Source organism: Carettochelys insculpta, chromosome 1 (genome assembly GCF_033958435.1).
Source record: "Carettochelys insculpta isolate YL-2023 chromosome 1, ASM3395843v1, whole genome shotgun sequence".
NCBI lineage: Eukaryota > Metazoa > Chordata > Testudines > Carettochelyidae > Carettochelys > Carettochelys insculpta.
The window spans coordinates 373,308,888-373,331,869 of NC_134137.1; positions in this window are offsets into that span (position 1 = coordinate 373,308,888).

The following is a 22,982-nucleotide window of genomic DNA, read 5'->3' on the forward strand; positions in this document are numbered from 1 at the left end:
AAAATAATGGTACTTTGTTTCCTTTGCAAGGGCTTTGAAGGTTGCAGGTGAAGAACAGCATGGAAGGGCTGGCTGATTAATAGCTAAGTGAGTTTTCACAGATTCTTAGATGTTAAGACCAGAAAGGAGGAGGAGCACATTTAGTCCAACCTCTTGGATGTAATAGGCCATTGGAATGTATTCTATTGCCTGCTCCAACGGCATCTACAACTGGTCCCGTCCGAGGCATGACACTAGCCTTCTCACCACTTAACTCATGAAAAGTGCCTCCTTTGCCTGTCAAAGTCAATGCCTCTGGCACAGACATCCCTTACTGAGTCCCTGGTGCATTCCAGCATCTGCCTCTTCCCCACCTTCCTTGGCCAGGTGGGATCCTGCAAATGGAACAACCGCCGCACAAAGGCCTCGCTGCCACCCTCAACTCCAGTTGCTAAGTGATGGTTGTGCTCCAAAGTCGCTGATACAGACCCTAGGCTGCAGCATTTCACTATTACATTTGCAATTTAAATTCTCTGACAGGCAGAAGCAACCAAGCTGTTCATCTGAGACTGCAAAAAGTTGGATTGAAATACAGGGACTCTTCAATGCCTCCAGCCCCTCTGACCTTTCTCTTTGGTAGTCATGGAGAGCCAGGAAGAGAGAGGAAGAGGTGGGAGGACAGAAAGAGAAGGACAGGGAAGTACGTGTAGGAGAAGGCTGGGAGGGTGCCTGGAGGGGGAAAGGACAGAAGGGAACAGAGAGAGAAAAGAGGAATGAAAGTGATTATGAGCGAGAGGTTGCCAGTCAATTTCCTTTTGATCCCTGCATTCTCTGTCTGTCAGTGCCTCTCTCTGCCAGGTACCATTCATGAGACTGGGCCCTCCCCAGGCCTCGCCTTAAGGCAGTGGTTCTCAACCTTTTCACTACTGCAGACCCCCAATCACCCCTCAAACTGTTAGCGGACCCCCATCAAAGCCAATTCCAGCCACTACATACATGTCATTAAATGGAAAAGGAAACTAACATAATCAACATTTAGACATTCCACTTGCGGATGTTTCACTCAGCGCATCGGTCTCCTTTCCCTTCCACAAGGCTGATTTCCGCCACAGATCCATGTTGAACGCATGGCTGAAGTTTGTAGGCTTCCAACCGTCGTGATCATTTCATCACACAAAAGAGCCACAATGTAGGTTTCCGGGCAGCAATTAATAACCACATTGGAAGGTATTTAATTTAAAAAGAATAATTAACTGGAACTTTGCAATGTACTTAAAACTTATTTTTCTATGATCATTTTTATTTTTTATTTTTTTCATGGGCCCTTTGCAATATTGGGTCCATGGACCCCAGACTGGGGACCACTGTCTTAGGACAAGGCGATTGCCTTGGGCCCAGTGCTTTCAGGGCCCTGAGCTCCAATTGACCGTAGCATCCACCACCCAGTGGCTGGACCCTCCTGTCAGCATGCCGCCTTGGGACCTGCCCACCAGACTCTGCCTCTGTGTAAACGGCTTGTTTTCAACAGACCCCTCCTGCTCGCCGGTGACTGCATAGGGTTGCTCTTGCTCTGCCATCAAGGCATACAGCCTCCCTGCATGTGCTACCCCATTATGGTGTCCTATTGTTCCCTACGTGCTTCTTCCAGCAGGAGGGCTGCCCCAACCCATCTCTGGAGTGCAGCCATTGCTGGAGAATGGCCCAGTGGGGTCACGTCTCCCTAGTGATCCCCCAGCCTTTGGAATAGGTAAGCCAGCTCCAATGTAGAGCAGCCGGCAGTGGCTTGTGACTGGCACCACATGTCTTGGGGTTGGCACTGGCATAGAAACACCACAGTTTGTTCCATCTCCGTTGGTTTATCAGGTGCCTCCCAATGGCTGGTCAATGTGAGATATACCTGGAGTCTATTTCGAAGGCCCATGGGGCCAGTGCATAGCAGCATTACCATGTGATCTTTTCCTTCCCCTTCGAGTGACAATGTGGGGGAGGGAATAACTTTTATTGGCCCAACTTCTGTGGCAGAGAGAGACAAGGCCGGCATCACCACTTCAGCGATTCCAACACCACAGCTGTGCCACTGTCGTGTGTGGGCGGGCAACACACTCGGCCGACAGGAGAGAGCTCTTCCATTGGCTCAACTCCTGGCTCTGCGAGGGGCAGCGCCTATGTGAATAGGAGAACCGCTACCGCCGTCACAGTGCTGCCCACACCAGCCTGAGGTCAGCGTTGCTCAGGAATGTAGATTGTTCTCTCTGCTGAATGACGTGACTCATACCAAAGTAACCAGTGGTGTCGACGAGGTCAAGCTTTCGAGATACGCAGAGCTCGTCTTCAGCTCTGGGAAACAGATCACGGCTAAAGTTTGTAGGCTTCCAACCATCATGATCATTTCATCACACAAAGGAGCCACAACATAGGTTTCTGGGCAGCAATTAATAACAGCATTGGAGGGCCCCAGCCGGGAAAGATTATTTAGCATAAGCATTTAACAAACATTTTCAGGGACCATTCAATGAGAAGTGGCCAGTTCGTTCCAGTTAAGTGAAGGAGAAGAGGGGAGAGAGTGATTGCTTGGGGGTTATAGACTGTTGGAATATGCCATGAATCAGTGTCTCTGTTCAGTCCCTGCTTTTCAGAGTCCAGCAAAGTTACGAATCTAAGCTCCTGGGCTCATCTTTGGAAGAGATGTGCAGGCTGCCTTGGAGGATGACGATGGAAAGCTCAGAGAGATTGCTTTGTAAGAAGAGTTCACCCACCGGTGGCGTGGCAGTTTCGTCTTTTATCGTTTTCCTGTGTGAGTTCATTCGAGAAAGTATTGATTGTCTGGTTTTACCCGCACAGTAGTTACTGAGGCATTGGGCCCACTAGATGTGTTACTCCATATAGGGTCATAGGCATGTGTAGGATCACTGGATCTTGAAAGGTATGTTGTGGTGGGCATAGTGTTGACACTGTAGTTGACATTGTAGCAGTGGAGATGTTTCAACAGGTTTTGTGCCTGTTTTTTCGGTTGGTTGTTTTGTTTTTTTGCAGGTGCTGCTTTAAGTTGGGGCATCCCAGTCAGTATGGAACTTGCAGCTGTTGAAGAACTTGGAGAGGTTGTTAGAAGTCCAGAATAGGGAGCTCAGGAAAGATTTCTCAGGATGGGGTCCCCATTGAGTGTGGGCTGTAGCTGTTTGATAAATCCCCAAAAGGGTTGCAGTGTGGGGTGGTGGGTGACAACTAGGGGGTGCCTGGTCAGAGGGAGTTTTATTTCTGGTTTGAAGAAGCCTCTCTCTGGGTATATTTGAGTGGCCTGCTCGGTGGTCCAATCTATAAGGAAGTATCCTTGCTGGGTAATGGTGTATTTGAGAGTGTTAAGGAGTCTGTCTGAGATATTCTCCCAGGACAAGTTCCACTGTATCTTAGAGCGTGGCTGTAGATGACAGATTTCTTGGTCACTGGAGCTGGGAACATAGGCACCAAGTTCCGCAGACATTACAGCAGCAAGGGCAACACCTACAAGATGGAGGTGGTGTTGCAGGTGAGCCCCAGAGTCTCACTGCCTGTCCCTCCTGCGAGCTCTCCTCCCTCTTCAAGTTACCCCCCTATGTTCCCCTTCCCTTTGGGGAACCCTTTGAGTGCCACACAAGCCCTCCTGGAGTGTTCTTCCTGAGTGTTCCTCCCCCTTTGGGGCACCCTTGGAAATGTCCCCCTGCATCCCTTCCTGTTGTCCTCCCTCAGGGTGGAGGGGCCCTGCTAATTGCTGGGACGAAAAGTGGGACCCAACATAAAAAGTACGCTCACCTCTGGTCTGTAGGGCTCTGTTGTGGAAGCTGATTGTGCTGTCCTGGAACTTGGTGCTAGTGTAGGAGTGTTCCAGAGAGAGTTTAAGGGCCGGGTGGCTGTTGTGAATGTTGTGGTGAAAATCGGTGAGGGAGTTTAAGCTATCTGTCCAGAGGATGAAAATATCAGCGCTGTATCTCAGGTGTATTGTTGGTTTTGTGTTGCATTTCTCCAACAACTCTCCTTGGTGGCCCGTAACAGGGTTAGCATATCAGGAAGCCATCCTCCTACCGAGGGCTGTTCCCAAGCTGGGACAAAGCACTTCTTGTTAAATGTGACAGGATTTTGAGTGAGCAGGAAATGGATGAGTTTGGTGCCGCATTTGGGGTGGGTATTGATGAGGCAGCCAGTTCTTTCGCCTTGCCAAGGCAAGAGCTCTGCTAAGCTGTGCTCGGCAGCCGTCTGTGGGTTACAGCTGTCTATCATCCTAGCTCCTTCATCTGTGACTTTACCCAGAGACCATGGCTAAGGTTCACACCCTCCACTGAGGCAGAGAAGGAGTCATCCCACGAACCCTCCCAGTTTGGTTCTTTCCTCTGATTCTGGAGCCAGCCAACTAGCCAGTGGAGAGCTGCTTTTCTGCACCGAAACAGACAGTCAGTAACAGAGCCAAGACACAGGAGCTGTCACTCTTTGGCCAGTAGAGGGAACCCTCCGCCGCAGTTAGATAACCTTGTAAGAAAAACAAGCAGCACGATGCTGAACAAAATCTGGGGGTGTCTTTCAGCACCAGGGCGCCGGCTGCTCTCCATGGTGCGAAACTTTAACTCCTACAGAAAAATCTCGTTAACCAGTAGGACAGCACAGCGCCTCATGGGCATGAGACTGGCATAGGGCCTCATCCTGCTTTTGCTTCGCCCGGTGTCAATCCAGAGCGACCCCAGTGACATCAGTGCCGTGACACGGGGCAGAGTGAGAACAGAAATGGGACCTGCTGTGATGCCCACTGGTGTCCAGGATGTAGTGTGGACGTGTTTGCACAACTCTCAGTAATAACAGCTGCACCCATAGCATCAGAGCAACTTATATATGTTATGTAGCTCTCAAACCTTGGTGACAAAGGGCTAACAATAGGTGACGTGCAGGGGAGTGCACTGGGGGCATCTTCCCCCCCGCACAGAGTGGCACGGCCTGCAAGCATCATGCGTTTCCTAGCTAGTGCTGCTCTTGGTCTGCACCACTCTGAGGGACAGGGGGAGACACCTCCCGCACTTCCTGGAATTGGTGCACACCTTCTGCAGAAATGGGTGGATGGGGCAGAGCAGCGGGAGGGGAAGGGATGAGGGCAGAGCTTGGGCAGAGTAGGAGTGGGAGAGGCAGGGGCAAGGCAGGGAAGCAGGGGGTGGAGAGTGGCCTTCCCAGGGGTCCTCACATTAATCGCCTCTGGGGCCAACATCCCCATTTTCCAGCGAGGGAACCGACTGGAAAGGGACTTGCCCAAAGGTGCACAGCAGCACAGGCAGGACTGGAGCCCAGGCAGGTGTAACCTGTGTTCCACTAGCCCCTCACCAGAGGGAGATAAAACAGGCTAGCAGGGCCTTTCCTAGCCAAAGCTCTTGGCCCCGGAGGAATACACAAAGCTAATCCAGTCTCACAACTGGAGCTCAGCCACCACCGAGCTGAAGATGCAATTGCTTTGTATGGGAGCCACAAGCCTCTGTCCAGCCGCAGCTATCCCTTACTGCCCCACTCTTCAGATAGCTCCCAAGCCCCCGCACAGGGCTGAGCAGGGGCCTTCCGAGCGGGCGGGGCTCTGCCCACCACTGTGTTCGCTCTTGCATGGAGATGTGCTCTAGTGCTTCACATCACCAGGCTAAGGCTGCTCAAAGGGCCAGGGAAACACACGCAAAGGCTGCTCAAGGCACCGCAGGGCACACAGAGCTCAGGGCAACAACATCCCAAGCACGCTGGGCCTGTTGGTCCTCTGAGACCGACCTCGAGCTCAGCTACATGGAGCCCTGCTCCTGGCAGCTGTGGGTTTGTTGTATGAGGCTCCTATCGCCCCTGGCCAAGAGAAGGTCTCTAGGTTGGACCATGGCCCCATGGATCTGCTGGGTCTTGATTGGCAGTTCATAGCCGCTGCAGCTCTGGGCCTGGCAGTTCTCAGTCCCAGCACCCCTAAGCTTGGCTGTTCATAGTCCCAGTGACCCGCTGTAAGAAAGCACCTTGAGCAACTTCAGTTCATCCAGAGCTTTCAGTGGCCCTGCCTGTCTATGTGAGGGGTGTAGCTCTGAAGCAACTGAAAGGTGCAGTGGAGGTTGGACCTGAGCATGAGCCAAAGCTGCCAGTTACACCACCCCGGAGCTTGAATCTCTCTGTTCACTTACAAAACAGGGTGACAAGTATCTGAGGGGTAGCCATGTTAATCTGAATCTGCAAAAACAAGAAGTCCTGTGGCACCTTATCGACTAACTGATACATTGGAGCTTAAGCATAAGCTTTCTTGGGCAAAGACCCACTTTGCATCTGACAAAGCAGGTCTTTGCTCACAAAAGCTTATGCTCCAACATATCTGTTAGTCTATAAGGTGCCACAGGGCTTCTTATTGTTTTTACAAAACACGTACATCACAGGCTCCTTACTCCCACCCGCAGCTGCCCATCTCTGGGGGGGAGGCCTGAAGGGGTGACCTCTAGTGGCACCACTGTCCTGTGCAGTCATTGTCCTGTCTCCTGAGTGCAGGCTGAATTTGCAGCCGGCTGGTCAGAGATCCACCCCCAAATTCTATCCACCCAGGTGAGCAGCTTTCAGGCACTGGGTCGGTTCTGAGCCATCAGACCAGAGGTGAGAGGCACCTGTATGTTATTACCCCCTCCCCTTGCTGTGGGCTGGAGCTGACCCGGTCTCTTCTTGGAATTGTCAGCTTTCTTCCAAAGCTCCTGTGAAAACAACCCTGAGACGCAGCGAATTGATTCTCAATGCTGTGAGTTACAAGCCTGAACCGCTACCTCTCCCCCTTTCATCTTCTCCCTCTTACCAAAGTTCCTGTGCTGCAAGGAGTGGATCTTCCCCCAGCCACATTGCACCTGGCACAGCTTTCAACCTGACACGCCCTGACCAGCAGCGTCATCGGCCTCACTACATGTTGTTAAGTGAGGCACAATCATACATCTGCCATGGCAGCTTAACATCAGGGCTCATGGAGGCACAGGACGGATGGCTTCTTATTCCAGTGCTTTATGCAGCCTGTCCCGGCAGTTCCACCTGAAGCCAGTCAAAGACCTTTCGGGTGGGCAGGCGCTTGAGAGGAATCAGTGCAGATGGCAGCTTGAATATTTTGTAGGAGGACCAGGCTATGTGGCCTGCTACAGGTGGTTCCAGAGGAACATGCCAGCATTTCAGAGGTTGTCCCTCTCCCCGTGACCCACTGCAGGGGGTTCAGAGAGCCACAGAGCCAAGAGAGACAGGGAAAGCCAATGCCCTCCCAAATGAGAGGCTGGCCCCACCCATACCCTGCCACCTGCTCCCCACCCTTTGGTGTGGCTGCCACATTCCCCTGGAGCTGCTTGGTCTTTGGCCATGCTGAGGTGGGGCTCGTGCCACCAGCCATCCCTCATCTGGGAGGGAGAAGGCTGCTGGCCCTGGGCCACCTGTGCTGGGAGCCCAGTCTGTACAGGGGGAGAACTTGGCTCCCACATGAGCACTGGGCAATGGGGCCTCAGTCAGATGGGGCAAGACAGGCGGCTTGCCTGCCCCAGCCTCAGGTTAACCCACTGCCATGCACGGCACCCAAGGTGAAATGCAGGATCCAGCGGCTGAGAGGACGCAAGAGGAGACCAAGTCTTCCTGGGGATGAAGCTTAGGTGAATCTAGTCACACAGGTCTTCCAGGCACACAGATGGCTCCACTCTTAGGAGAGCAGAGACAACCCACACTGTATTCTCCCAGGACCAAAACAACTCCGTGGAGATCAAGGGAAGCCTGGAGGTGAAAGAATGCTGGTCTCTGAATAGTGTGGGGTGCACAGGACCTGCCTAGCAAGGGGTGCTGCAGGAATGGGTTGGGCTGCACCAACAGCCACCAATGGTCAGGGCCTGGGCTTTACTGCAGTGAGTACTAGCACTGTGACCTTCATAATGAGGGAGCTCCCTTCTGAGCCCCAGCACCATTCCTCACTGCACCCTGCCCCTGCCCAAGTGCTTGCCAGGCTCTGAGTAACTTGTGAGGCCTGTCGGCGCTGCAGCCGAGGCTGGCCTGCTGTGGCTTCTTGCAGAAGATAGCTCTGGCTTGTCTCTCTGATGGAAGTGTTTGATATGCAGCAGGAGACCAGGTGAGCCAGAGGTCTAATATTTGGAGGGTTAGCAGGGTACCCAGCATCAGCATAGGGTTCTGCTGAGAAGGAATGACCTGCACTGCCAGCTGTCACAGCAGGGAACTCCAGACACAGACACAGTGCTGGGTCATTAAACTAATGTAGGGCATTTGAAGCAGACCTCTGGGGGCAGGTGCTGGGATCTCGGGAGGAGTGGCAGGTGGGTTATTCCAGTCTCTAACACTGGGACAGAGTTATGTTCACTGTGAGTCTGATCCAGAGCCCGGAGAAGACTCCTCCTGACTTCAGTGGGCTCTGGATTGCACTGTATAAACATCGTGTTATGCGCAGTTTTCATTCCAGCCCCATCAGCTCATGGGAATAAGGGGATTTCAAAGTAGGCAGGGTCCTTTTGAAAAGGAGCCCCGTGGGGACGAGACGTGCGGCGGCGAGGCGCATCAATTTTGAAGTGCCGCGGCCGCCCGCATGCTAATGAAGTGCTGAATATGCATTTCAGCGCTTCATTAGTAAACTTTGAAATGGCCATTTGCGTGGCCATTTCCAAGTTTGGGGCTCGTGTAGACGTAGCCAATAAGGGCAGGAGACCCAGAGCTGGGGGCGGTCCCACCATGTGCATATGTGTGCGGGACAGAGATGAAAATCACTCACTCTAGGGTCACATTTTGTGGGAAGGGGCAGAATTTCAAATGCGCACCTCTCCCCTGTAGGTTCCCAAAATAAATAATTTTTCCACATCGGTGGCCGAGCAGTTGTGGAGCTGCAGACAAAAGGATCACAGCAGGAGCTGAGCTGTTTTCAAAATGCAGAACCTGCAGAGAGATGATCCAACCTTCTTCAAGTACGGAAGCAACTCACTGGTCAGTGCGTTACAGCTGCCTCTCTGCACTCTGCACACCAGAGTCCGTTGCAGCCCAGGGGTCCTGGAACACCTCCATTCATCTGTCTTAGCTCTGGAGAGTCTAGCTTGCATTCCTAGGTCTTTAGCCTGCATGGCAGCCATCACAACTGTACACAAGGAACTCCTTTTGTTCCAGTGGCAGAGTTGTGTCATCTAACACACCAGCAGGCTTCTGAGAGCAAGAGTGGGAACTTCTATTCCTGTGATACAACCAAGTTCCCATCCCCATGCTACAGCCAGTTCCAGCCTTGAACCCCACAAACATAAACACAAGATAGCCATAACAGCTCTTCCACCTGCATTTAGACATAGGAACCTAACAACCCATCACCTGGGCAACCTTGGCTTCAGCCCTGTGAGAACATTAAAAGTGGTGCTGAGCCGGTATGTGCACACCCAGAAAACAACTAAGGGGCAAAATCACTGTGAGGTCCCACCCTGGCTGAGGTTCAGTGGGGACTCTCCACCTCAGGGGTGCCCCAGTTGTTCACCCAGCTGGAGCAACATCTGCCATGGCCCTGATGTGAGGGGCTTTGGGACTGGAACTTCCCATGGCAAAAGGGATGTAAGCATGCCAAAATGTTCTTACCCCCCAACCACACACATTTTACATATGTATACCCAGTAAGCCCTCGATTTAACGGACCCCGATATAACAGACTCTGGACAGTCTCTCCGTAAAAGAATAAATGGACATAAAGCATACGTCAGGAATGGTAACATACAGGAGCCGGTGGGTGAACACTTCAATCTCCCTGGACACACAGTGGCAGATTTAAGGGTGATAGTTCTGAAACAAAAAAAATTCAAAAATCAAATAGAGAGAGAAATCTCTGAGCTGCAATTTATTTGCAGATTTGACTCCATTAACCATGGATTAAACAGAGACTGGGAGTGGCTCGCAGCTTACAAAGGCAGTTTCTCTGCTCTGGGTGCTAATATCTCCCCGTTAGACTCTGACAAAGGCTCACATCCCCCTGTCTGATTTGACTTGTTTTTTCCTCTTTTGATAAGTACTGTTGATACTGGGCCATTTCCACCTTGCTGAATAGACCTTGTCAGCTCTGGCTCTCCCTCTTACTGGGACCCCACTCTTTAAATACCCCTATGGAAACAACCCCCCCACTCATGCATCTGATGAAGCAGGTCTTTGCCCGTGAAAGCTTATGCTCCAAAATATCTGTTAGTCTAAAAGGTGCCACAGGACTCCTTGTTCTCAAAGCTACAGACTAACATGGCTACCTCTCTGATACTTTGGAAATAATGGACACTGTCTGCCAGCCCCCTCTGCCTCTCCCCAAATAAATGCTGGAAACTCCCCAGAACCACCACCATGGCTAGAGGGGTGGAGGAACTACTGGAGCAGCTGGGGCCACCGGGCCAGAGAAGCCAAGGGGGCAGTTGCGGTGGGGCACAGAAGCTCTCCTCCCCCCACCCTTGGTGAATGGAGCATGTTGGAACCCAGTTGCCGTTGCCTGCAATGGCGCTGAGCAGCAGTCATGGTGCCAGAGGTTGCTACCCGCTGACAGGCTGGCGGCAGCCGCGCACTCCCTTTGCGTGGGCGGCTCAGAGCAGGGGGCTGGAGGCCCACAGCGCTGAGAGCTGCAGGAGGTGGAGAGAGCCGGGCCAGCATTCAGCTGCTGTCCTGGTAACTGGGAAAGGGAGAGGGAGGTGAGAGGGGAGGAATGGGGCAGGAGGAGGGAAGGGAAGAGGAGGGCAGAGTGATGGGCTGGGAAGGTCAGTGCATCATCATATAGTATAACCATTTGGATATAACGGGCTTTCGGCATTAACGGACGCCTCTTCCCCCGCTCGTCTATTACATTGAGTATTTACTTTGTGTTTACACACCCACCCACACACACACACGCATTCCTGTTGTACTTCGCTTGCTAATGTGCACCTCGTGAATTTGTAGTAGCTTGGAGTAGATAAGCATAGTAAAGTGCAGTTATCCCTAATTTACTCTGTGTTGAAGCAAATCCCATGATCCCATCCATCCTTAGTCTCTGAGCTGACACTTGTTCTAGAACTCACCAGTTCAGGGTTCTAGACTGTTCTGACCTCCCCAGGCGTTTGCATGTGATTGACTTAGTAACGGAGCCAGTTGAGATAATCCTTATGCTTCTTTGCTTCCCACCTCCCCCAACCCCCTCAGTCCCTCCTCTCCTCCTCTTTGGCCCAACGCTTGCTCTTTTCTCCCATCCCAGACAGATGAATGGGCGATCCTCTGCCTTTTAGCCCTGCTCCTTGCGGTGGTCAGGAGGTGGTGTTGACCCTAGCATGGGCCAGCCAGATGCTATACTGGTCTTTGCTGTACCAGCTCTGCCTGAAATCACAGCAGTAGTAGCAAACCAAACAGCTGTGTGTTAGATTTAGGAATGCCTCGCAGATCGCTGGCTAAGATCAGAGAACCCAGAAGCCTCCAATAGGCAGAAAATGCCCAGTTTAGGCAGAAACCTGTTGGAGGCCCTGTGACAATGGGGGGGTGTGGGATCCTGGGATCACCGAGGTTCTGGCCCCAGTAGAATGGATAATGCATCCGCTGTCCTCTGCTGTGTAGACTCAGTACTGTGCAATAGTCCCTGGATCACTAACAGCTCATGATGAGTCTCCTTTCTCCTGGGGAGGTTAGGCCTGAGCTTTCAGAGCAAGAGGAGCCAGGGCTCATCCTCACTGCCGCTGTGACATCCTGATGGCGGCAGAATGAGGCCTCGTGATAACAGCCGTGTCCTAGCTGGCTGAGGATTTGTTACAATATGGTGAAAAGTCATGTTTGTCCCCAGCACAGGAACAAACAGGACCTCCGTTCTGTGGCAGCAGATGCTTTGGGTGGGAGGGAGCCCAAGGATTTGGCAGCTAGGAGGGTGCTGAGCCTTTGCCATAGGCAGGGAGGGGGTGTGAAGGGAAAGCTTTGGCAGCAAATTGAAAGTGGGAGCAGCCTCTACTCAGTGGATGGGAAAGAGGAGTGAGCGTCTCGTTGCTAGGTAACCGGTTGCTAGGCTGGAGAAATCACTCTGATCTGCACAAATAAACAGTACTTGCTAAGGACTAAGCCTTGGTCTGGCCCTTTAAGGATGGGGAGGAGCTGCTGCCTGGAAACACATTGCCTAGCAACAGGATGCTACTTCTTCTCCCTCATCTCCGCATCAAGAGTCTCCTGATGGTTCAGCCATGGGCCTGGCTGTGTCAGGTTCAGCTGAATGCCTGAGTCCATAAAGTGTGCTGGAGACCAGGGAAGGCCAAACTGGCCTTGTCCCCCTTTCCCCAGGATGGATCATGGAGGCCAGGGCCAGCACACTTCAGGTACCCCATGCCCTGCAGAGCAGCTAACTCTCCTGCCATCCCCATCAGGATAAGGACGGGGGGCTTCCCACACACACAGGTCCGGGGAAAGGGTCAGAGATTTAATGGCCAAGCAGTGTCGCTCGTCCGTGTTCTTCCTTGGTGTCAGGGTCATGCCTGGAGTTCCCAGAGTGCTACAGCAACTCAGCCAGGGCTGCTGAGGGGGGACTCACTATTTCAAAGTGCCCAGGCCCCCACTACTGCTACTGTTCCTAGGAAGGGCTGAGGGCTGGCTGGGGGAAGTATGGAGCAATCCGGGTGGTGCTGAGGGCTGCCACTAGCCACACCCCTTCCACCTGATGCCCTGCCACTCCCAGGGCTGAACTACACATTGAAGAGGGACCAGTGAAGTCTGTCACCAGCCCCGGAGTCAGCCATTCTGAATCCACAGGAAGAGAGAAATGTGGGGTTGGGAGAAGTGGGGAGGGGAGGAAAGCTCATCAGGGAGTATTCCAGCATCTGAGTACTGCTTTAGGCCTGGCAAAGACCAATGAAACCACAGGTTCAAATACCACCAGCTTCTGAGAGCCTTTGAATCCAGACTGGAATCTACTGGAAGTGGGGCAGAAGGCAGGAGATGATCATCACGAGTCTCTGAGCAGCCAGGATCCAGATGTGACTGTTATAATTACTGACGTGTGGTGGTAGCACCCAGGCTGGTAGGTCTGTCTGTCTGTCTAATATCCTTTTCCAGAAACAACCTTCTGCACCAAATCTTGACCCTTTTCCTCCCCCGGGTCCAGCTCTGACACGATTGAAATCACTGGGAGTTTTGCATTGGCTCCTACGCCCCCATGATCTGCCCCAGTTCACCAAAGCCTGGCCCAGGGATGGAGTTGGCCCCTGATGCCAAGCAGACAGGGTCTGAATTCTTTACTGCTCACTGACTCCGGCTGTTGGAAAAATCGCTCCCTTCTGAGCTCAATCACTCCGGACAGTTTTGCATTAATTTAGCGCTAATTGTCAGGTAATGAATCCGATTTGGCTCCCCAGATTGAAATCCCTTATGCTTCCAGTGGAACACTAGTAAATCATTTGCATCACAAATCTCCTGTGCTCTGGCTTCTCAGCTCACAGAGCTGCTGCTCAGATCAGCGCCGCTGCCTCCATCTTCCAGAGTGTCAAACATATGATGGGAAAACCTCCTTCCCGTTAAAGGGAGATGGGCAGGATAAGCCATCCTGCGTGACTATCAGCAGACAAAGATGGACAGGGAGTGGAATGGCCACCTGTGCTGCCCACAAAGCCTTAGGGAAGAGGATTGAGACAAAGGATTTCAGTAATCTCGGCCAATGTTAACAGGGCAGCTGGCGCAAGGGTAGAGGCGCTACCCAGGGACTCAGCCAGCATGGTGTCCCCAGACCAAAGCTGGCGACAGAGTTCACTGGGCCCTGAGAAATGTGGAGGGTGGGGTCTTGGATCTGGACATCTCCCCTCCCCAGGAAGGACAGAGCTTGGTCAGACTGCCTTAGCCTGGATCCCAGGGCCCTTTTAAATCTCCAGGCCATGGTACAATCTTCCCCTTTGCCCCTCTGCCCACCAGAGGTGGAAAAAACACCCAAAAGTTACTCGAGTAAAAGTACACCAGCTTTGGGAGAAATGCACTTAAGTAAAAGTCACTGGTGGGCGCACACCCCTAGAAAACTACTTGAGTAAAAGTACACACACGTGCACACACATCACATCTTGTTTGTCCTCAAGTATCCAGCAGTGAAAGCAGCTACACTTTTACTCAAGTAACTTTTGGGTACTTTTTCCATCTCTGCCACCCATGCCCATCAGCAGCCCTGCTTTAGCCTCTGCTTGCCAGAAGCTGGGAGCAGGTGACGGCGGTGAATCATCTGATGACTGCCTGTTCTTTTCATTCCCGCTGAAGCATCTGGCATCGGCCTCTGTTGGAAGACTGGATCCTGGGATGCTCAGCTTAGTGAACAAGAGCAACGAACAGGGAGCTTCATGTGGGAGCTCTCCAGGTGAAGGAGGAGCAAGTATGGGACCCTTGAGGTAAGTGGCTTGTTGGTAGTGTGTGTGTTTGCGGGTTACTTGCTGGCTGCCTGAAAGATACTGTGTGCTGAGTTTGCATTTGTCTTTTTGTTTGGTGACGCACGTGCTGAGTTGTTTGTTTGAAGGATCATGTGCTGAGACCAGCCGTTGGAAGCTGTGAGCTTTTTAACAAGGATTGGAAATCTAGAACCCTCTGTTCATTGGTCAACCCTTAACCGGGGGGCAGGGCTATCACGAAGGCCAGGGCTATATAAAGCCTGCAAGTAAGTGACCAGGAAGTTTGCAGCCCAGGAGCTTAGCTAACAGGAGTAGTGAGTTTCGTGTGAGAGTTGTCCACGGGAAGGAGGAGTGATTGCAGGCCTCTTGAGTTAAGTGGCTGTCTGTGGTGTGTGAGCTGGGGGTTACTTGCTGCTTGCCTTGCTGTGTGCTGATCTCATGTTTGTCTGTTGTTTGAAGGACTGTGTGCTGAGGCCAGCAGTTGGAAGCTATGAGCTTCTTAATGAAGATTTGAAATCAGTGAATTCGTTCTGACCCAATATGGCAATTCTTATGACATTGGTTCAGTTCAGTGCTGCGGCAATCACTTGTATCTGTGGTGATGGATACACTAGCACAATATACCACATGTGGTTATTTGGCTGGTTGAGTGTGACTAGTTGGCTTGAGCCATAAAAACTCAAAAAAGATTGAATTCAATATTTTTTTCATTTAAAAAACAAACAGTTTAAGAAAATAAAAAAAACTTCAGAAGATCTTTTTGAAGTCTAAAGTCACTTTCCATTAATGTGACCCATCTGCTGGATGGAGACTTCCGCCAGCTGGTGGAATAGCTTAAATATGCTACGTAGTCGGGAAATCGTGCATCATTGTAAGATGCAGCCTAGAGCTGGAATTTTTTTCCTGTTTTTGAAAATTTACTTTATTTTCCTTTTCAGAATAACATGGCTAGTTCACTATAGCAGTAGCCACTACAGTGGTGATAGCTGAAGAATTGAGTGGACAGTACAGACTTGGACTTAGACCCAGATTCACAGAGGCATTGAGGCTCCTCGCTGGCACTGATTTCAACAGAAGCAGTAAGACCCAGAACACTTTTGTCAATCTGAGCCCTAGTCTCTCTCTGCCTAAGTACCCCATCTGAAAAATGATAAACAGCCCTTCTCGATGCTGTTGGGGTGCTGTGAGGATATCAAAGATTGTGGGGGTCTTAGATCCATGGGTGTTGGGGCTGTGCTCTTCAGAGTACCCACACCGACTCAGGTTAAAGGGATATGACCTGTAGAATGCAGGTGCTTATCACTTTGGCTGGGTCTACACTTGCCCCCAACTTCAAAGAGGGCATGTTCATCAGGGTGACTAGAGATTGCTAATGAAGTGCTGCGGTGAATACACAGCACTTCATTAGGCTAATTCTCTCCAGCGGCAACTTTGAAGTGTCCAACTTTGAAGTGCCGGTATGCACATAGCCATGAGCACTTCAAAGTGCCTTACCTCCCCAAATTTTTGACACTTTGAAGTTGCCGCAGGGGAGAATTACCCTAATGAAGTGCTGCATATTCACCGCAGCAATTCATTAGTAATCTCCCATCGCCCTGATTAACGTGCCCCCTTCGAAGTTGGAGGCAAGTGTAGACAAGCCCTTTCTGAGAACCACCACCTGATGTGGCCCTCTTGCTAATCACTAGTTGCTCTGGAAGGTCTTTGCCCCACGTTCTTACCCCACAACATGGATGCTGTTTGTTGGCTGTGTGTGCATGTGGCTCAGGCACTGAGACCAGACACGTATGTTCCAATTTTCTCTCTTAGCCTTTTCTAGGCCCTCAACCCAGGTGCTTGTGGTCAAGATCCCAACACTGCTGAAAAACATTTAAATTAGAAACACACCAACAGCAACCAACATTTCTTTTTTTTAATGTTTTCTGTTAGATGTGGATGAAGTTTTTCAAACCAAACTTCATTTTCTCTCGAAAATGAAAATTAGGATGCCAAAAAAAACTAAAAAAGCTGAAATGTTTTGTTTGAACACCTTCTAAAAGAAGCATTTTGATTTTTTTATTTGAAATGGCCTTTTCTTTCAAAATTTACAGCAACTGTATTTACAATCTTTTTGAAAGCTCCAGCAAATGGATGCTTTTCAACTTTTTGGTCTCCACAAAATATTGATTGCACATCAACCAGAGAAGTCTTTTCTGATTTTTCAGGACTTTCTGTGAACTGGAAGATCAGTTTTTCAGAAGGCTTTAATTTGTGTTCCCAAGAGTTTTCATAAAACTTTCCATTCCTTCCAAGAGCCTCTAAATTGGAAGACTAGAATTGCATGTCAGTGTCACTTTAAATAGATCCCATTTTTTGTAACATACCCCAGCAAAGACTGGGATGTCTAATGTGGAATAGTGCGAAGGCAACTGGGAGAGATGGGCACACCATTCCTCTCAAACAGAACTAATGGGAGTGCACAGGAGATCTTGTTTGAGTTCAGATAGCATGAGTTAACTGCTTGGAAGCCAAGAGTGGAGGGGTGTGACAGGTTTGGCAAATGGAGGCAGAGTTGATTCAAGGCCTGTTAAGCCGGCTTTTTTTCTTTCCACATTTACATGTTCAGCAACAACCGGTTTTACAGAGCCCTTTTCACAATGGATTAGCTCCGCATTCATTGCCTGTGCTCTTTTTGCTGCAGCAAGCAGGGCCTTTAACTGCTGAAAATGAAAAGCATTTGAAAACCAAACAATCAGCCCTGCAAGCTTCTTGTGCAGAGCCACCTTCTTGGGACACATGCACCCTTGTTTTACACTTGGGGCCACCCAACATGCTGTGGGCACTTATTCTACAAGCCCTAATGAATCAGGGCTGGGCTGTAATGAAGGTATACTCTGCAATCAGGCAATTGTAATTTGGTTTATGGAGGCATCAAGAATTCTAATTCCACTGAAGTTAAATGGCACAATTAGGAATCAGGGAATGTCCAGATACATCAAATACACCCAATCCACAAGGAGTCAGGATTAGAACCCAGGTCCTTCTGAGCACCTAGGTGCTTCCTCATGAGTCAAAGGAGGAGTTCCAATAGTAATCTTCTTAGCTATGGCTACACTAGTCTGGAAAATCAACCCACTCAGTGTCAGTCTTCCAGGGTTTGATTTCGTGCATCTAGTATGGACACACAATATCAACCCCTCAGGGGTTACCATCGATCACTGTACTCCACGCAAGATGTAAGGAAGGTGGATGGGAGAAACTCGTTGACTTTCCTCAGTATGGCCAGACAAGTAAGCTGAGTGCAGACATGTCAGTTTTAGCTATGCAATTGCTGTACCTAGAACTGAGTATCTGTGATCGACTTACTTTGCCTAGTGTAGCCAGAGCCTTCGACTTTTTGGGAGCCAACCTGTGCATTCCTTCAAAGCAAGGCATTACCTGGGAGACAGCCCCATTGGCCACAGCTTGCTGGAGGGCCCTTCTGAGTGGGCACAAACCAAAAGCGTGGCTATGCCCAGGTAATGTACTTGGAGATGAATGGGCTGGTTCCCAAGCTACCAGACATGGGCTCTGACATTCTGCCATGGGGAGTGAATTCCCAAGGCAGGCACTCATGCATCTGACAAAGCGGGTCTTTGCCCATGAAAGCTTATGCTCCAAAACATCTGTTAGTCTATAAGGTGCCACAGGACTTCTTGTTTAAGAAGATACAGACTAATGTGGCTACCTCTCTGATACTGTTGGCTGAGAAATTGCCCTGGTTGGCCTGTGCCTGCTGAGTCGGGCTTGCGGGGTTCCACTAAGGAGCTGTTTCATTGTGATGTAGACATTCAGGATTGGGCTGGAAAACAGGTTCTAGAACACAGTGAGGTGGCGGGGTTCCGTAGCTCAGGCTGTAGCCTGAAATCCTAGTGTCTACACCACCATTAAACAGCCCCTTCACCCAAGTCAGCTGGCCTGGGCCAGCCCAGGGTATCTCCCTGCAAGGGAGACATACAACAGAGAGCAGATCAATGGCACAAGCCACAGGTACCTGGGTGATTGGAACTTTCTCCCATGCCCAAGTCTGATCCACAGGGCGCCCCTCATTCGGAGGGGAACAGGCCAAGTGACCTCCTGAGCTATGCACTGCAGAACCATACACTGGAAGGCTGGGACCTCTCCTCTGCCTGGGATTGCTGTACGTGTTTGGCTGCCACAGGACTGTCCAGCGTAGCAGCGTCCAGGGTCAGCGCCTGAAGGGAAGCTGGTAAGAGAGGGCTGGGGTGAAAAGAGAGGAGGACAGACAAGCGCACAAGACAATGTGGTGCTGGCAGTGGGTCAGAAGAAGAGGAAGAGATGAGGGATGTGGGGCAGCTCAGCTGCAGTATCCTCGTCCTGACACTTTGCCCTTTCTATATCCCTCTATCCAGTGCAGCTTGGCTGATATCCTGCAGCTTCACACAGACAGAGATGTTGGCTTTATAATGGCCAACAAGCGTATCCAGCCATTGGCTCCCTTTCCCCTCCAGGGGTTTAGCAGGAAACAATCAATTAGGCTTCGGTGAGTGAAACAGACGTTTCCCAGGTGCACATCTGCACCCTGGCACATGAATGCCATGAAAAACCAACATCAGCCTGTCACCTGAGTGCTGCTTCCCATGGCCGTTCGTGGCTGGTGAGATGCTCCAGCCCCTGCCAGCCACAGACAAGGGGTTACTCTAAAATGAAAAGCTGACTGGGGCCAGTTCCACTGCCCCCAAAGCCGCCTGACTCTGTGTTGAGCATCAGTGACTCCCGAGCAGGCAGACAGCGCTGTGTTCGAGATGAAACGGTCACAGTTAGTGCATGACAACTCACTCCACATCAAGTGTGACTTTGTTAACAGCTGTCGTGCAATCAGTAATGCGTAGCACTTGACTACCTGGGGAGTTCTCCCTGATAAACTGCCCTCAATTAGTTCCAGGTGTGGACGCTCTTATTGCAGAATAAGAATGAATGCCTTGTCTGTTTAGTTTACCCCACTTTGGTTGTGTTTACACTGTGCCCTTAACTCGAAATAAGATACATAATTTGCCCTATGCAAATTCAAGTCAATTTTGAAATACTGCACTATTTTGAGGCATCCCTTACTCTTCCCGCAACAAGGAGTAGGGGGATGCCAAAACAGCATGCCTGGTATTTTGAAAAATATTTTGAAGTATTGGGTGCATTTCCTAGATGTGGCATTACTATTTTGAGATGCCTCAGTATCTCAATATAGCTCTGCAGTGTAAACCTAACCTTTCTTCCTCTCAGACTTTGCTGAATCATTACACCCGCGCTCTGGGGCATCACACTGCTGCCTTTCAAGTGTAATATATAGGGCTGTGAAACACCTGCCACAGACCATGAACACTGGTCTCCCCCATCCCCATGAGAGCTATCTGCAGGGTAAAAGTACATACACACAAAAAAACAGAGTTCACAGGGGAGACCAGCGTTTCTCAAACAGGGGTCCCAAAGTAAAAGTGGGGGGCGGGAATCACAAGGCTATTGGAGGAGGGTCACAGTATCGCCACTGTAACTCACACCTTCTGGGTGTGGTACAGTGCCCATCTAGCAGCACTGGGACCACCTCCAGCGAGAATAGCCAGGCAACTCTACAGCCTTAGCTGCTGGGTTGTTGGCTTTCAGCCTGGGCAGTAGCAGCTCCTGCACTAAGCTTTGGAAGTCGTGGGTTTGATTCTGTCAGTAGGCATTGCCCTGCCCTTAATTCTGTGTTGGGTGACTAGAAATCGGCAGCCAGGTAGTCCTGCCACCACCAGCACCACAGAAGTGAGGTTGGGAACGCTGGGACCCCCTTAAACAGCCCCCTTTTGGGCTCACTCTGCCTAGATGCCCAGCACATCAATTATGGCTGGTTCCAACACTGGGAAACATCAGATTTAAATAGCTGAAACAATTAAATTTGTGATTTTTAAAATCTGACAGCTGTGAACTTCAACAAAACAGAAAATGAATTTGGTAGAGTCCCAGATAATGTAAGATCCAGAGCCACGGGTACTGGCTTCCTCTGGGCCTGGGACTGCTCAACCCCCTCCTCTGCCTCAGACCCCACTCCTGCCTGATTCCTTCCCCCTAAGTCCCACCTCTTCCTGCCCCACCTGAGTCCCCTCCCCTGAGCTCACCTCTCCCCACTCCTCCTCCCTCCCAGAGCCTCCTGTATGCTCTGAAACAGCGGATGGTGGTGAGCAGTAGGTGCTGGTGGGAGGGAGAGGAATTGATCAGGCACTGGTGGGCAAGAGGTGCTGGGGGAACTGGCTGCCAGCAGGGTGCTGAGCACCCACTGATTTTTTTCCATGGCTGCCCTAGACCTGTGGCACTGATAGAGTCAGAGCCTATGCCCAGATCGTACCTGGCTTTAGTCATTGCAAACCGCTGGCACATTCCATCAAAGAAAAGGGGGTGCTGACAAAATTCCCACTGGTGTCCCAACCTCCCAGGCGTCTCCAGTGGTTTCAGCCTGGCTGCAGTGTCCTTCCTAATTCCTCTTCTTCTAGCCCAGCCAAAAGCTGTTGTGTGAAGTGAAAGGGGACTGCACTGTGACAGCAGGTGACCGCTACATACAATGGGCCAAGCATGACCCAGAGCTCATGGGAGGGACATTGAGCATCTCCTCAGAGGTGCTGGGTATCTTTAACGCTCATTGTTTTCAGCATTTCAATGGGCATCTTGACTGAGCAGGGACTGCATGATTGAGCCACAATGACCAAATTGTCCCTGCTATGACTCCTTCCTGGATTTCAGTGGTGTGATACTAGGACTGAACTTGGTCCACTGTGTGTCCTATAGACAGCAAGGAGATTTTATGGTAATAATAAAGTAATCTGTTCCAACAGGACATTCTCTGACTGTCCCCATGTTCCAGAACGTAGTCAGATGAGGTCAGCTCACCCTTTCCACGAGAACACGTGGAAATGATCATAGCACTCAGCATTCAACATCCACATGGCTTTCAATCTGTGAAAGGACAAAACTGGGCATGTGGTTGGAGGAGACAATGGCTTCTTCTTAGTCTTCCAGATGAGCTGTCCTTAGAAAGACAGACTTTTCTCTACTGATATGTCAGTTCAATCAGCATGATTTGGGTGTCTTCAGAAATGGAGCAGATTCTGCTTCAGTTTACGCTGGTGTGAATCTGGAGCTGCTGCATTGAGATCATCTTGGCTCCCTGAGACTACTTGGCTTGGCTGAAAGTGGCCCAGCTGATGCTAATTAGTGTTTCCATGGCACTGCATCGGATAGTAGTAGGTAACAGATGTGCACCACCCCTCTTGTGAGCTTGGGGAATGTTATTATCACCATTTAATAGACAGGCAAACTGAGGCCATCCAAGCGCTCCAGGCTCAGGAGGGCATGAGTGTCAGAGCTGGGAGTAACACTTGAGAATTCCTGGCTCCCGCTTGTGGGCTCAGACAATAAAATTTTCTCTACTAATAAATGAACGAGGCCCACCAGGCACAGTCTGATTTTGCTTATCCTAAGATCTCAAATGATTATCCTGTATGGCTAAAGGTCTCCAGGCAGACAAGCAACATCCTTGCTGCCTGTCATTAAGAAAAACATTATAGTTGGGATAATGTTAATGGACTAGCCAAGTGTTTGAGTGCTAATAACATTAACAGCCACGCAGGCTCAGATCACATTAAGGGCATGTTAGAACATCACACTTAGGGGCATGAGCTGGACACTGAGGATTGTCAAAAAATCCTGTTTCCCTCTGGTACAGTTTTATCCCCGGTGCAGCATGAGGCACAGCCTGGAACTCGGGCAGCAATGCATGGCTGTGTAGTGCTATTTTGAAGACCTGCAAAGGCTGAGGCATTTGCTCACTGGCTATCAAAGAATACACCCCAAAATTCCCAATGCTGTTGTCTTGAGCCAGCAGGAGTTCATAACCAGGCATTCACGGTGAGCTTTAGATTGCTATGGAAGGCGGCGGCTTCATCTGGCTCCAAAGCCTCAGATGTAGGCTGCTGTTGGTTCTAATATATGGGCCCAGATGGGCCGGTGGTCTTCTCTGAATTAACCTGAGAGCCCTGAGACAATCTTCAGTATAGAGAGTTAGCCAGAATCTGTATGGTCAAAAGCCCCCTCCACCGGGGAACTCAGTTGGCAAAGAGAAGAAGTGCCTAGAACAGTGGTCTCCAAACTTGTCATGCCCTTTTTACTGCATGCACCCTGCACAGGGGCTGAGCCACAGCTCCTGAGGAACAGGGGAACATAGACAGGGATAAGAGGATAAGGATAGTGCTCCTTCCCTCTCACGGGGGTTGAGCACCCAGCAAGGAGTTTACAGGGATGCTATGATAAGGGGTGCCCCTGAGGCACAGGCCTCCCAACTTCAGAAGGGAGAACCCTGCCATCCCAAGGTGAGATGCAGGCCCACCTAACTTCACCACCTAACTTCGCCACTGGGTCAGCACAGAATCCACTCACTATCAGGTGACGAGGTTTCGAGCAGCACCACAGTGAGATGGTAATTTTGCTCCTGTGGACTCCCTTCTCTCAGGTCCCTGCTTCCACAGAGCATGTCCCATCTCCCCAGAATACACTGCAGAATACACAGCATGGACTTCCAGGCTTTGCCCACCAGGGGGCATGTGGCTGTTCCTCACTGTTAATCTCCCAGGGAGGCCATGCCTCTTTGCTGCACTTCCT